The sequence below is a fragment of the Littorina saxatilis genome, linkage group LG5 (assembly GCF_037325665.1).
Source record: "Littorina saxatilis isolate snail1 linkage group LG5, US_GU_Lsax_2.0, whole genome shotgun sequence".
Taxonomy (NCBI): domain Eukaryota; kingdom Metazoa; phylum Mollusca; class Gastropoda; order Littorinimorpha; family Littorinidae; genus Littorina; species Littorina saxatilis.
Window position 1 is genome coordinate 54,135,671 of NC_090249.1, and position 15,325 is coordinate 54,150,995.

The 15,325-nt window shown below is 41.9% G+C and overlaps 1 long non-coding RNA gene across 1 annotated transcript; it reads right to left on the minus strand.

Annotated features, from left to right (window-relative positions):
- Window positions 1-1,183: 1,183 nt before the first annotated feature.
- Window positions 1,184-7,489, minus strand: LOC138967441 (uncharacterized). Its single transcript, XR_011455953.1, has 5 exons — window positions 7,173-7,489; window positions 5,289-5,402; window positions 4,338-4,443; window positions 3,435-3,587; window positions 1,184-2,481 (listed from the first exon to the last, which is right to left on the minus strand). It is a non-coding gene; the product is annotated as an uncharacterized lncRNA (long non-coding RNA).
- Window positions 7,490-15,325: the final 7,836 nt, after the last annotated feature.

Below are 15,325 nucleotides of genomic sequence, written 5' to 3' on the forward strand. Positions count from 1 at the left end.
CAATTATATCGCGCACATATTCAAGGCACAGGGATTTATTTATGCCGTGTGAGATGTAATATTGTTTTACACAATACATCACGCATTCACATCGGCCAGCAGATCGCAGCCATTTCGGCGCATATCCTGCTTTTCACGGCCTATTATTCCAAGTCACACGGGTATTTGGTGGACATTTTTATGAAAATTTATCTATGCCTATACAATTTTGCCAGGAAAGACCCTTTTGTCAATCGTGGGATCTTTAACGTGCACACCCCAATGTAGTGTACACGAAGGGACCTCGGTTTTTCGTCTCATCCGAAAGACTTGAACCCACCACCTAGGTTAGGAAAGGGGGCAGAAAATTGCTAACGCCCTGACCCAGGGTCGAACTCGCAACCTCTCGCTTCCGAGCGCAAGTGCGTTACCACTCGGCCACTGACACGATACACCAACACGATATTAGCACTCCAGATTTTTATCTCGCAGTTTTTCTGAAGGACTTTGCATTTGAAAACTATTCTCAGACAAAATATGAGTTTAAACTGCAAGTACATGTACAGGGAGTCTGAAGGGTTCAAGTCGGATGAGATAGACTACTGTTGTGGCAATCTTCGAATTTGAAAATAATTTTTTTAAAAGAGTAAAACTCATAGTTCTTCTTCTTCTTCGCTCATGGGCTGAAACTCCCACGTTCACTCACAAATTTGCACGAGTGGATTTTTACGTGTATGACCGTTTTTACCCCACCATTCAGGCAGCCATACGCCGCTTTCGGGGGAAGCATGCAGGGTATTTTTGTGTTTCTATAACCCACCAAACTCTGACATGGGTTACAGGATCTTTTCCGTGCGCACTTGGTCTTGTGATTGCGTGTACACACGAAGGAGGATAAGGCACTAGCAGGTCTGCACATAAGCAATGACCTTGGAGATCAGAAAATTCTCCACCTTTAACCTACCAGGCGGCCGCGATTTTGACTCATGACCTTCTGAATAGGAGGCCGATGTCTTATCCACAAGAACACCGAGCCCGTCCAAACTCCTAGTAAAAACAACAACTGCAAATCTGGGAGCAAAATGTAAACGGTTACAGTTTCAACTATCCTTCCCCTTTATATCAGCATTTTTGGAAACCTAAACGAAAGAGTATTCAAGAACAACAGTCACGGATTCAGATTTAAAAAAACAAATGGTAACTATGCTTTTTGGAAATTCTTTCTTTAATTGGTGTTTAACGAAGGTTATATCGCGACAGGGAAAGGGGGGGAGATGGGATAGAGCCACTTGTTAATTGTTTCTTGTTCACAAAAGCACTAATAAAAAAAATGCTCCAGGGGCTTGCAACGTAGTACAATATACTACCTTACTGGGAGAATGCAAGTTTCCAGTACAAAGGACTTAACATTTCTTCCATACTGCTTGACTAAAATCTGTACAAACATTGACTATATAAGAAACACTTAACAAGGGTAAAAGGAGAAACAAAATCCGTTAGTCGCCTCTTACGACATGCTGGGGAGCATCGGGTAAATTCTTCCCCCTAACCCGCGGGGGGTCTTTTTGGAAATGCGCTTCAGACAAATGCCTTTGCACACGTTATGTTACTCACAGCAAAATGCAAGAATAATTGGGGACCATATGGGATGGGGCAAATTGGGAGGGAGCAATTCGGGACACCACCATAAATATCTACCAAATATTTACAAATAGCTATCTTAGTACATGCATAACATGCTGTACCAATACACAATTTCTTTAAATAACTATGTAAGGATTATTGGCAGTCTCCCGGAGCATGTTTCACGCTATCCTGCGATCAGGACAAGCGACTGACTGTGATGTGTATGCTGTGCGGCGTGCGCTACATAAGAAACCTTTTTTTAAATTTGTATTAAATATAATCACCTGAGCCACGAATGGCTAGCTGACAGCGGCTATCTTTTACACAACAAATTCTGAACTCTGATGAACTCGTGACCGCTGATTTTTAAAGGCAAGGGGTATCATATTGTGCGCATGGCATACACATCCAAGTTGGTCGTTTGTCCCGATTGTGGGATACAGCCCGTCAGAGGCGTAGAGCGTGCTCGAGATGTTTTGAAAAACCTGACTGCAGTACAGGGATTTTTACACCTCCGGACTGCTGATAATCCTAACAGAATTATTTTCAAAAACCGTCTATTGCCTTGAAAGCAAACCTGGAATTTCTGATGCGAGTTGCCAGAAAGAAAGTTCACTAACAAGATCCAGGCCAACACCACCCCCCCCCCCCCCATCCCCCTAAATAACACTAAGGAGTGAGGTGAGCTTAAATAACTAATTAATTAATCAATCAATAAATTCTCTGCTGAAATCCCCAACTTCGCGCATCGAAGCTATGAAAAACAGGACACTGCCACGTTTCCATTCAGCTAAACGCCACACCATTTTCAAGAGGGGATGTCTCAGGAAGAAAGATGTGACGCTCCCGATTCATATGTTTCAGAAGACAGCCCACCTGAGAAAAAGAAGAACACAATATAGAAATAATAACAACCTGTCAACCACAAATACATTAAAGTTTTTCAAACAGTTCACTAATCCGACAAACTCATGCTCGTTTCTGGTGCATTTGATAAAGCCAATTACGGGTAGATGCTAGACAACAGCAAAACCACCACCACATAACAACACAAGATTGTTTATGGTTGTTTACAGTCTCTTGAACACAGGAGTCAATCGAGACCATATATATAACAAGAAGCATAAAAAAGCACTTCAGTTTGAAACCCAGGTTCAATGTAGTAAATGATATTGCATCAATGTTCCATCCATCCTCAGCACTTTCAAAACCAGTTTCTTCTAGGTCATACACACCTTTTCCTCGATTGATCCACAGTACATCAGATCGCTATTGTTCTTTTTATGATTTGCACCAAGGGAATGATTAACATTTCTGTCTTAGTCATATGTAACAAGCTTTAAGCAAAAGCATAATATTCTACACATTCACATATTGTAAGGTTGAAGGGGTCTATGTCGACCAAAAGAAGGTGTATTCCCCATAGCCATAGGTGTTTTCCCTGTGTACCGGGAATACAGTTGGATTTTCTGTAAAGAAGTATAATATCGTACAATCTTGCGCCAAGCGCGTGACTGCGGTTAGATAGGAGAATCTATTTAAAATCCTGAATTCGCGTGCGGCATCCAGTCAAGCAAAACATGCTTCGACCGTTTATCAAAACGGATTTAGTTAAAGAAACATCTGCACCCCCACCCCCAACAGCCTGGTATTATGTTTTCCTCGCTGGTACTCTCGTCCATTGAATCACTTTCACTTTCGTAAGCTTGAAGTAACTCCATGGCGTCTAACGGAAGTATATTCCCTGTATATGTACAGGAAATTAACATACAGGGAATACAGCCACTGTTGGTCGACATAGACCCCTTCTAAAGTGCTGCAGTAGTTACCTTTCCCTCCAAGGACCAAGCTGTTCATCCACTGTAGGGCTGACCGGGGTTCCCCCTTAGCAGAGTGAGTGGCGAATCCTGGCTGATAAATTTCCTTTCATTTTCCATGAATGAAGAATACCAGCTGGGTTCTTTTATTCATGGACCTGTGTTCTGCAACACACACAAATCAGCCACCATCTTGTAAATATATGTAAAAGAAAGCAAGTGGCAATCTGAATAACAGAATACAAAATGATCAATCCACACAATCATACTTCAGCACTGAAAGTCCACAAAATGAAGCACTGCTAGTACATGTACTTCTCATAATTTACTGAAACTTTACTCGTCAAAACAACCATTTGTTTTATCAACTTTACTCGCATGTGGCGAGTAGATTAACATTTCTACTCACCATTTACATGATTTTTACTCGCCATGGCGAGTAATTGAAAATACTCGCCACTTTCAGGCCTGTACTTGTGCATGAGATGTGTTTACCATCCATATGCCCAGACCATGCGCCCTTCTGTTGTGCTCAGAACAGTAAAGAGTTGCTTGCTGGGGTGGTTGTTCATAAGTTAACAGTTCACAAGAGGGCACAAACAAGAGCAAAAACACAGGTGCCTGATTCAAACTCATTCAAATGCAGAACCTTATTTTTGCATGAACAGAGTAAGACATGATTCTTACATAGCTGACCCTACCCCTGGCAGAAAAGTGCTTGAAATTGTCCATGTGGTCTCTATCAGTACATTTGATGCGTATTTGTGATACATATATACTGATATAGAGACAAGTAACAAGTGGACATTTCCTCTGACACCTCTACCATTTGTACACCTGCACAAATCTCCTGCCATAGACTACAAAAGGAAAACATACAAATCAAAACAAACACAAATTTAACCTAATGTTTACCTTTCAGCAGCAGAAAAGGCTGTGTTTTCTGTGGTGTCTCAGAGTAAAGCCACGGTGTTGGAGATCTATGCAAAACTAGGCTGTAGGCAAGGTCCAACATCTTTAGCTGCACACACAAAAAGAAGAAGCAAGAAATCACATGACATAGATGACATTCCTCACTAGTACAAAACCACAACTACACTAGTCAACTACCAATGTAAGAATCATAGTCCTGCAAGATTACCCTCTTAAAAAGTAAGATTGCTTTCATTCAAACACTACCGTGGGACCAAACTCCCCCCACCCCCTCCTTTTTTTGAGTTTTTCCTACATGTGTGTTGATGTTTCCATTAATTCCAAGCCCTGAAACTGTGAACTTGAGATCTTTATGTATGCACACAGTCACAGGCTTAATAAGCTATTCAGAAACCAAGCAGAGTCTGCACAACGTCAATTCTGAGAAATAAATCCCCACAACCGGTTTCAAGGCCACTATACCGACTGAGCTATTGCTTGCCATGCCAACCTCCACCCCCATTTGGAACATGCACAACTAGTATACCCATACACATGTAATAATACTGCTTGCCTTCCTCCCCCACCCTCCAAATCAATAAACACTAAATGTATGCAATCAGTAATCTTTTAGTTAGTAGTTGACTACCATCACTACTCTCTCCACACCCACCCACCCTCTTGCACACCAGCGACACACCCCCATCGCCCAATCATTTCCATGATTCTCTCTGCCATATAGTTATCCTAAACACTAAGATTATGACACATTTGTTTTCCAATTAGGAACATAAAAAATTACTGTAAAAAAAATGTACAATCATGCACTCTCTGAGTCTGACAAGAGAGTGTGAGAAAAGTCAAGAAAGCAAGACATGTGTGACATAACTAAATCTTCTAATCTATTCCTGAGATTTACTCTTGACAGCTTAAAATGGAACCTCATGCACTTACTGTTCTGAATTGTAGAAATTTCTTGTAGTTATAGCAGCAAAGGCAGTTTTATTGGGTACCACCAGGTGTCACTCTGTCATCATCTGATCAAGCATTCAAGCAAATGGTTCAGCACTGAAACAGTAAATAGCAAGAGTGTACAGAAAAATACACAAACTTTCTCATTAATTTGTATCTTCAACTTCACATTATTCATAAATAATGATACCTTACTTTGACTAAGTTTGAGTAGGATTAACACCATGCAGAGCCAGAAGTTAACTTGAAATAAAATAACTATACGTTACTCAATACTGCACTCAATGAGTCAATTGTCAGCAAAGGTGATAATCAATGCAAGGTAAAACCAAAGGATGCAACTCAGTCAGCAATTGCAAAAACTACATAATTCTAATCAAGCTGTCAGTTTCATTAGCTATCAGAATTCAAAACATGTTCTTGTTTTTGTTGTTGCTGTTGTTCATGACTACATTAATGTATCTCAGCATTTCTAGTTTCTACACTATAGCCATTAAAAAAGTGTCCCAATGTTTAATGAAGCGCTCTTGCAATTAAGTCACAATTGTTTGCAGTTGCTGAGAAAAGCTAATAGTAATAGTCCTTACAGTAAGTTGAGTAACAAATTATAAACAATTGCTGTTAACACTCATAGTACAAGAGAGCAAACCACTGCAAAACTATAGTCATTTATCAATGTTATGCTTGCCATCCACCCCCGACCCCAAACCTCTCCCATATTTTATGTACATCAGACTAGTATTCTTGTTAGTTCATTTCAGCTGTAACAGTGACAACACGTTTGCACACTACAGACCTGGAAGTGGAAATGTTAACACATGGAGTGCTAAATTTCAGGATACAATCTGTTTGTTTGTTTGCTTAACGCCCAGTCGACCACGAAGGGCCAATCAGGGCGGTGCTGCTTTGACATTTAACGTGCGCCACACACAAGACAGAAGTCGCAGCACAGGCTTCGTGTCTCACCCAGTCACATTATTCTGACACTGGACCAACCAGTCCTAGCACTAACCCCATAATGCCAGACGACAGGCGGAGCAGCCACTAGATTGCTAATTTTAAAGTCTTAGGTATGACCCGGCCGGGGTTCGAACCCACGACCTCCCGATCACGGGGCGGGCGCCTTACCACAAGGCCAACCGTGCCGGTCATACAATCTGTTTCAAAGTACAAACACTGGCAATCGGAGAGAACAGTGTTACTGTAAGTCTTTACAGTAAGGCCTAAAAAAAAAATAGGTGTGGTTACGGTAACCCGACCTACCCTATTTTTAGGGGACGACCCTATAACTTTTTATTACATTTGTCAAAAACCCAGGAAAACGAGTTCAGAAAACGCAATGAAACTAAGCGAAAGCGCTTGAGTTGCACACTTATTTCCCTGTCAAGCAGGTTTAATTTGTACACATTAGAAAAAAAAGTTAAAAAAAAAGTGATTGCCTACCTTCCTACCCTATTTTTTTGGGCTATGTTACCGTAACCACACCTATTTTTTTTGTTGGCCTAACATCAAACAGTATCCCCTCTTTTTGGTAGTACAGTGGAACAACACTTTTAATATCCCCTGATTAAAGACTCCCTCCCTTTTAAGACCCTGTTTTCTCAGATTTGTCTGTCCACAACCTCTCTATATTTACTCTCATCTCAAGACTTCTTCCTTTCAAGACCTGATTTTTTCAGATTTGTTTAGGTCCTAAAAGGAAGGGGGGGGGGGGGGGGGTTCGATCGACTTTACTGGTACCGTGAAACCGAAAGTGACCAAGTCATCAAGGGCACGTATATTCCTGCTGCTCTGTTAGCACCGATCATATTTTAGAAACGTTGCACTCTGTCGTCAACACGAATGTAGGAATAAAAATAGTATTACCTTCACCAGCTGTCTCCATGGAGTCGAAAGACCATCGGCCGGTTTGGCTCGCTTGTGCCATTCCTGGATGAAAATTGAAATGACCCTGGCTGCTCCGTTCTTGGCATCAATGGCAGTGCAAAAAAAGCGAATCCCGACTCCCATCCAGGATAAGCTGTACGGCACGGCGGCGTCTCTGCAGATGACCACTACATTTGGACGATTTGGACTGGTCTACACGTGTTGCGGCAACAAGCAGAAGAAGATACAGATAAGGTGGCGGGAGTGATGTCCCTTCGCTGCAGTGACTAAAAATACAAAACTATCTCAAAATAAAAACACAAGGAACAAAATTTGTGACAAAAGAAATTAAACGTTCAAATGACTTACCACCCCCCTCTGCTATGTCAGTTGCGAGTATGTCAGTATGTGTTTGTGTTTGTGTGTGTGTGTGTGTGTGTGTGTGTGTGTGTGCCCGGCAGTGTGCCCGTCAGTGTGTACGGTACGTGTGTGTGTGTCAGTGTCATTGCCGGTGTGTGTGTTTACGTGTGTGTGTCACAGTGTGTGTGTGCGTGCGTGTGTGTGTGTGTGTGCCGGTGTGGATGTGTGTGTGTGTATTGTGTGTGTGTGTGTGCGTGCGTTCGTCAGTCAAGTTGTGTGTGTCAGTGTGTGTGTCAGTGTCGATCAGTGTGTGTGTGTTCTAGGCCAGGGGGGATTCCCAAGGTTCCTGGGTTCCGGAAGCCCACCCACCCCCCTTACTGACTCCACAAATGTACCTTTTGCCTTTTTCTTTCTGCGAATGTATGTATTCATTTGCTAATTTGTTCGTTTGTTTGTTCGTTCGTCAGTTTGTTCGTTCGTCAGTTCGTTCGTTCGTTTGTTCGTTCGTTTGTTCGTTCGTTCGTTCGTTCGTTCGTTCGACAGTTCGTCCGACAGTCCTTCAGTACGTCCGCCAGTCCGTCCGTCCGTCGGTCCGTCAGTCAATCCGTTCTTCAAGTTCAGTCCGTATCAATAAATTCCTCTTGTGCAGGGCCCAATACAGGGGAGAGGGGGGGGGGAATTCCTGTTGGTGGGACAACCCCCCCCCCCCCCACCCAGGCCTAACTGTGGACCTCCTCCAAACGTTTGACAAATGCCCTGAAAATGGGCCAGATTGCACACAATTATTGTTTATTGTTTGCTTGTTTATTTGTTTGTTTGTTTGTTTGTTTGTTTGCTCGTTCGTTCGTTCGTTCGTTCGTTCATTCGTGGGTTGGTTCGTTCGCTCTTTCGTTCCGACCTTCGTTATTTCCTTCGTTTATTCGTTCCTTCGTCCTTTTAGTCCGTCCGTATGTCCGTCCATACGGTCCGTCCGACAGTCTGTCTGTCAGTCCATCAGTCCGTCCGTCAGTCCGTCCGTCCTTCAGTCTGTATCCGAATAGATTCCTCTTGTGCAGAGGGTTGAAGGAATACCCTGCAGGACCGGATCAGGAGGGGTTACCCGTAACGCCACCCCCCCCCCCCCCCCCCCCCCCCCCGCCCCCCCCCCCCCCCCTCCCCCCGTCCCTCCGTCCGTCCATCGATCGGTCCGTCCCTCAATCTGCCCGTCGGTCCGTCCGTCAGTCCGTCCGTCAGTCTGCCCGTCCGTCCGTCCGTTCTGGTTCGTTTCATTGTTTATTTATTTCGCACACATCATTGTCAACTTGTGGATATCCTGAACAAGGCGGTGCGAGAGAATATCTTCTTGTTTGGATAAAATAACATTTTGCTCTGAAACAAACCACACACAAATTCCACTGCTTGAGCATCGTTTCAGTCTAACCGAACTGAGGGTATACCTCATCTTCAGAAGGAGAATAAGCGACAGCATGCTCTTCTACCATATAACATGTCACGTGAGGTCGTTCAGACCGGAGTGGAGGTATATCTCCGAGGGATCAGGGTATACTTTCAACCCGCTGCACAAGAGGAGTTTATTGATACCTTATGTTCGGTCGTACCGGTGTGTAATACCTCCTCTCTCTCTCTCTCTCTCTCTCTCTCTGTCTCTCTCAACTCTCTCACTTTCTCTCTCTCTCTCTCTCTCTCTCTCTCTCTCTCTCTCTCTCTCTCTCTCTCTCTCTCTCTCTCTCTCTCTCTCTCTCTCTCTCTCTCTCTCCCAGTGTCTTGTCCCCCCATAAAGCATATCAACACTACCTGTCCCAAGATAGGCCAATTGGTTCTAAGAGGACGTTAAAACTAATTATCATCATCTCTCTCTCCCTCTCTCTCTCTGTCTCTCTCTCTCTCTCTCTTTCTTTCTCTCTCTCACTTACTCACTCTCCCCCTCTCTCTCACTCCCCCCTCCCTCCCTCCCTCTCTCCCTCTCGATCTCTTACTCGCAAATACCATAAATATTATATGTATTCTTAAACGGATTTTTGTTTTGATGTACAATTTTCATTCAATTTTCTTTTCATGTTTGCTTGCTTTTCATTTAAACTGTACAATAGCCGCCATTTATATGTATTTTTCTAGAAAACTGTAAACACCACTATAAGCATTATGCTTGTTGTTGTTTACTCTATGTGCGGTTTTTTGTAAATAATGCACAAACGTTGAATAAAACAGTTTAAACCAGTTGTCCTTTCCAAACACCGAGAAATGTGTTTTCTTTTGAGTAGTATTATATTACTTCTGTACTCGACACTGCGATATTGTCTTTTTATGCTCCTCCGCCACAACCACCGACACCACCACCATTCCCTCCCTCACCCCACCGCCAACTCCACCCAATTATCAGTAGGGGTAGTTACATCCTTGCATTACGCTTTCTTCGTTCGATCGTTATTTAATTCTTTCGTTTATGTGTTTGTCTGCCCGCACACTGGAATCACTGAAGATAGTTTCAATTGTGGTTGTATTTTCAGCCTCGCGTATTCAGTGCTTCAATCTGTTGCTGTTAATAGGATTCCGCTCACATGAAAATCGGTTATGCAGAATATGCAGGGGTGTCGTTTGGTGTCAGAATTCGGCAACACGCCAAAGCGTCTTTTAAATCGCCGCAAAATTTGCCGTCATTTTGCCAGACCTAGAGAACTAATGCGCCAAGGACTTGTCGACCGTTGTACGGCAATTGCGTCGAAGCAACAAAAAAAATAAAAACAGCATATAGCAAAGACATTCTAGCAGCATCCCGGTTAATGTGACCGAATTACTATTTTGTGGAAAGCATTTCTAATAGTCAGAAGCATAAAATACGTGAGGAGCTGCAGGTGCTTCTGAGCCCCGGAAAAGGATGAGGGTGACAATGACAAAGAAAGAACAACGCCAAGCCGAGGAGTAGGAAAACCACACAAAAAAAGAAGTCTACAATTGCCTGACAGCCCCGCTTCTCTCTCTCCTCCCTACCCTCATCTTCTGTTTCTCTTGTACCCCCACCCCCACCCCCCATTGCCAACTACACCAGCACACAAAAGAAGTCTACAATTGCCTGACAGCCCCGCTTCTCTCTCTCCTCCCTACCCTCATCTTCTGTTTCTCTTGTACCCTCACCCCCCACCCCCACCCCCCATTGCCAACTACACCCGCACACAAAAGAAGTCTACATTTGCCTGACAGCCCCATTTCTCCCTCTCCTCCCTACCTTCATCTTGTGTTTCTTTTGTTGCCCCCCCCCCCCCCTACCCTTCCCCACCCACCCACCCACCCACCCCAACACACAAAAAAGCGCCCACCCACACTCTTTACCACTGTTCAAATAGAGCAGCGGGGACAACGTATAGTACAGTTCCTGTAATTGGCTGCCTACTGTTGGCATGTCACTTGCACCCGAGAATCTAATAATAGCCACGAGTAACGTCCCCTCTTGGTACGCGTCGCTTGCATACTGATCTCTGTCAACAGTTGTCGTTCCTTTAATAGGCTACAACGAGGGGTAGAATTTGAAAGGACTTTTTCAATTTGTTTTAATGATATGCAGGGTCGGTTTTTGTTTTCGTGATGATCCTGTTGTTAAGTGCTCTCTTTTCGGTCGTTGACAGTTGTCATTTTTGAAACTACCCAAAATCTGTCTTGGAAGATCGTCTGAACATAGAGCTCAAAGGTAAACAGGTGGCAATTAAACTTGGGCACATTGTATGGGGGTGGGGGCGGTGGTGGTCTGAGAGCTAGAGAGCCAATGAGATTTGAGAGAGTGACAGGCGCCCTGGAACCTGAATCGAATGTATGTTTGTTTCCCCTTTTAGGATCACCATTATAAGCTTTTAGCTTGTTGTTGATCCTAACATGCTTATTACATATTATAATATTCATACATTGTTGAATAAAACACTGTTTAAACCAACCTGAATCGAACAAATAGGTGTTCTTTTGAATTTTCTTCAAGGACTATTTGTTCTGATACCATCACAAAGAAAAGAAGATCATCCCCAGAGAACAGACACAAAAACACAAAGACAATAACGAAGCTGCCCTGTTTTTCACGGTCTCATAGCAAATAATTCCCGAAAAGTCGTTGCAAAGTTGTATGATTTCTGATTTTCTTTTCAAAGGACAAAATCATTCGTCAAGCATTAGAGCGCATCATACCCCCAACACCACCACCCCCTCCCCCTATCCCCTTTTCCCCTCCTCAGCAATTTATGACAATCATGTATCGGACTGGAAGTATGTTAATTATAAGTTGATTGCATCAGAGCCTGCATCGATAACTTAATGCTGCGTCGCTCACAAGAAATAACGGTTTTAGGTGTGACGAAAAAAAGAACAGGGCCTGAGTACGGTGATAAATACAAGACTTATTTTACAACCATTTGAAAAATACATACATCCCCCGTGGCTGCACAGAGCAGAGTCCGTCCCGCACTTTGCTTTGTGTACATCACGTGGCCACACAAACACCCGCACAACGCAACATTTTCACGAGAAAAACACGTTTATTTGTTTGCTTTGTCTGTATTACACATTTCTATTTACATTTACCACTGACACACCAAATTGTATACTTTAGTTTGCAAGTGAATCGTTATCATACTAAATAACGTTATCACGAGACGAACAGAGATCTCAGAGATCGTGTCATGTCTATTATTGCGGAAACCTCCCGAAGAAATGCAATCTCAGCGGCTTCCACCTGCAACATAGTCGTGCTTATTTGGAATGTGACGTCATGTTCTTCGTCAGTCACACCTATCTCGAAAACTAAGCGTCGCACAGAACTAGCGCCCTTCCATTAACTACTAATGGAGCAATCAGAGCATATCATATCCCCCGTTTTGCCCTGCAGCTATGTGTGACAACCCTCTATGGGACTTGTAAGTAGGTTAACTCTATAATTGATTGAATCAGTGTCTGCTGCAGGAGAAGAAAAATGTAAGGTAATATCTTTCTCTTACCATCTAGACACAGTTTAATTCGCACATTATCGAAAAATGCACAACTTTAACGAGATAAAGGATCGATTGTCTTAGCAATTACCACAAGTTGTCCACATTTATCATTTTATTGTCTGATTACCTAGGGTTTTTTCAAGTTGATGCTTCGACGGTAAGTATGTGCTCGATGCATTTATCAACGGTTTTCACCCACATTGTCAGCACTTTTCGGCGAGTAAAATGTGCGTCTTAAAGAAATTCTTGTGAACATTTTCAAAAACAGTGATCTGCATTAGTTCTTTACTGCTGATTGTTAAATTTGAGTGAGTACTGCGTTGTTGTTGTTGTTGTTGTTGTTGTTGTTGTTGTTGTTGTTGTTGTTGTTGTTGTTGTTGTTGTTGTTGTTGTTGTTGTTGTTGTTGTATAGTTGTTGTTGTTGTTGTTGTTGTTGTTGTGTATTTATTTATTTATTGATTTATTCATTATGGCTTGCTGCTTGGTTGGTAAATTCGTGAGTTGGTTGGTTGTTTCTTTCATTCATTTAGTTTCTTTCTTTCTTCACTTATTTATACCCTCTGTCTTCACTTATTTATACCCTCTTTTTCCTATTCTCTCTTTTATTCGTTCTTTATGTATTCATTATTTCCCTTTTCTTGTCTTCTCTTCTCTTCTCAAGGTTTCTTACTTTAGTTATTAATTTATGTTCTTTGTTTCTGGGTTTTTTCGTTTGTTTGGTTGTCCATAATTATGAATACTGAGTAGAAAACCTTTGTTCTGTGTATAAGTTCTTCAATATTTTGAAGACAAACTAAAACGTCACAGCTAATCAATTTCACATCAGTTGATTTTTAGTCTAGCATGCTCGGCTAAAGCTGGCCCAGAATCATGACGACGCAAATCATACACTACAAATGCCACAAGAAAATTGGTTGATTAAAATCAACATGGCCGAAGCAATGTTTTCATAAAAGAAGCGGTATTGTACGGGCACATGTTGTATTTGGGTTACATGTGTTGCAGAGTATTTGAAAAATCGTAGGCATAAAAACATGCAAAGAAGAGTGATAGGTCCCTGTTGTGAATATAGTCAAGTGGATAAATTGATTATTTATGTATCACACTAGTTTTACTGCTACAGCAGTCCCTCTCATGAACGGACACCCTAGGGCCAGTGCAAACCTGTCCGTACATTGCAGGTGGCCGGTCACGGGAGAGGCCCCCGATGCAATTAAAAATTACCTATTTGGCAATTTGTAATGACTGTACTTTTGACTTTCAAAAATCCGTTTCACGGTTGACTCGGGAAACCATAATACATTGACTGAACTGAGAGCGTCTGACTATTAAGAAAAAAAAAATTTATCCTCTGTGTAAATTGCACCTACGGCTGCTATATTGAGAGGGACAGAAAAAACCCGTGTCGTGCTTTAATTCAAAGCTTTACGCGTTTCTGTTTGTAAGAAGCAAATAGAGATACGCTCTAATGATACAATGTCTCTGTGTACTCCTGGCTTTTTTCTAGGTCAGAGTGTGACCCCGTTTTTGACTCGCGAACTGAATTTGAACTAAATGCTGTTTGTTATATAGTGCGAAGTTTCGCCTTCATTGTTTTGTTTTATTAGTTTAGTTTTTTGTTATCTCTGTCTCTTTCTCTGTCTGTTTGTCAGTCTGCCAAGGCTATCATTTTTCAATGAAATTTAAGGTATGGTCAAACGTCATAATATTATGTTTTACCAGTTCCAGACTATGGAACTGTATTTTAGCTTGAAAGCTGAATAATTGTTTAATTAAATTGTTGATCAAAATGTTGCTTGAAATCGAAAATGCAATAAAAGGCACAGACAACAAGGTTGTTCCATCGCATTCTTTTTACATTTAGTCAAGTTTTGACTAAATGTTTTAACGTAGAGGGGGGAATCGAGACGAGGGTCGTGGTGTATGTGCGTGTGTGCGTGTGTGTGTGTGTGTGTGTGTGTGTGTGTGTGTGTGTGTGTGTGTGTGTGTGTGTGTGTGTCTGTCTGTCTGTCTGTGTGTGTGTGTAGAGCGATTCAGACTAAACTACTGGACCGATCTTTATGAAATTTGACATGAGAGTTCCGGGGTATGAAATCCCCATACAATTTTTTCATTTTTTTGATAAATGTCTTTGATGAGGTCATATCCGGCTTTTCGTGAAAGTTGAGGCGGCACTGTCACGCCCTCATTTTTCAACCAAATTGGTTGAAATTTTGGTCAAGTAATCTTCGACAAAGCCCGGACTTCGGTATTGCATTTCAGCTTGGTGGCTTAAAAATTAATTAATGACTTTGGTCATTAAAAATCTGAAAATTGTAAAAAAAAAATAAAAATGTATAAAACGATCCAAATTTACGTTCATCTTATTCTCCATCATTTTCTGATTCCAAAAACATATAAATATGTTATATTTGGATTAAAAACAAGCTCTGAAAATTAAATATATAAAAATTATTTTCAAAATTAAATTTTCCAAATCAATTTAAAAACACTTTCATCTTATTCCTTGTCGGTTCCTGATTCCAAAAACATATAGATATGATATGTTTGGATTAAAAACACGCTCAGAAAGTTAAAACAAAGAGAGGTACAGAAAAGCGTGCTATCCTTCTTAGCGCAACTACTACCCCGCTCTTCTTGTCAATTTCACTGCCTTTGCCATGAGCGGTGGACTGACGATGCTACGAGTATACGGTCTTGCTGAAAAATGGCATTGCGTTCAGTTTCATTCTGTGAGTTCGACAGCTACTTGACTAAATGTTGTATTTTCGCCTTACGCGACTTGTTGTTTCTGAATCCAAAAATATATAGATATGTTATGGTTGA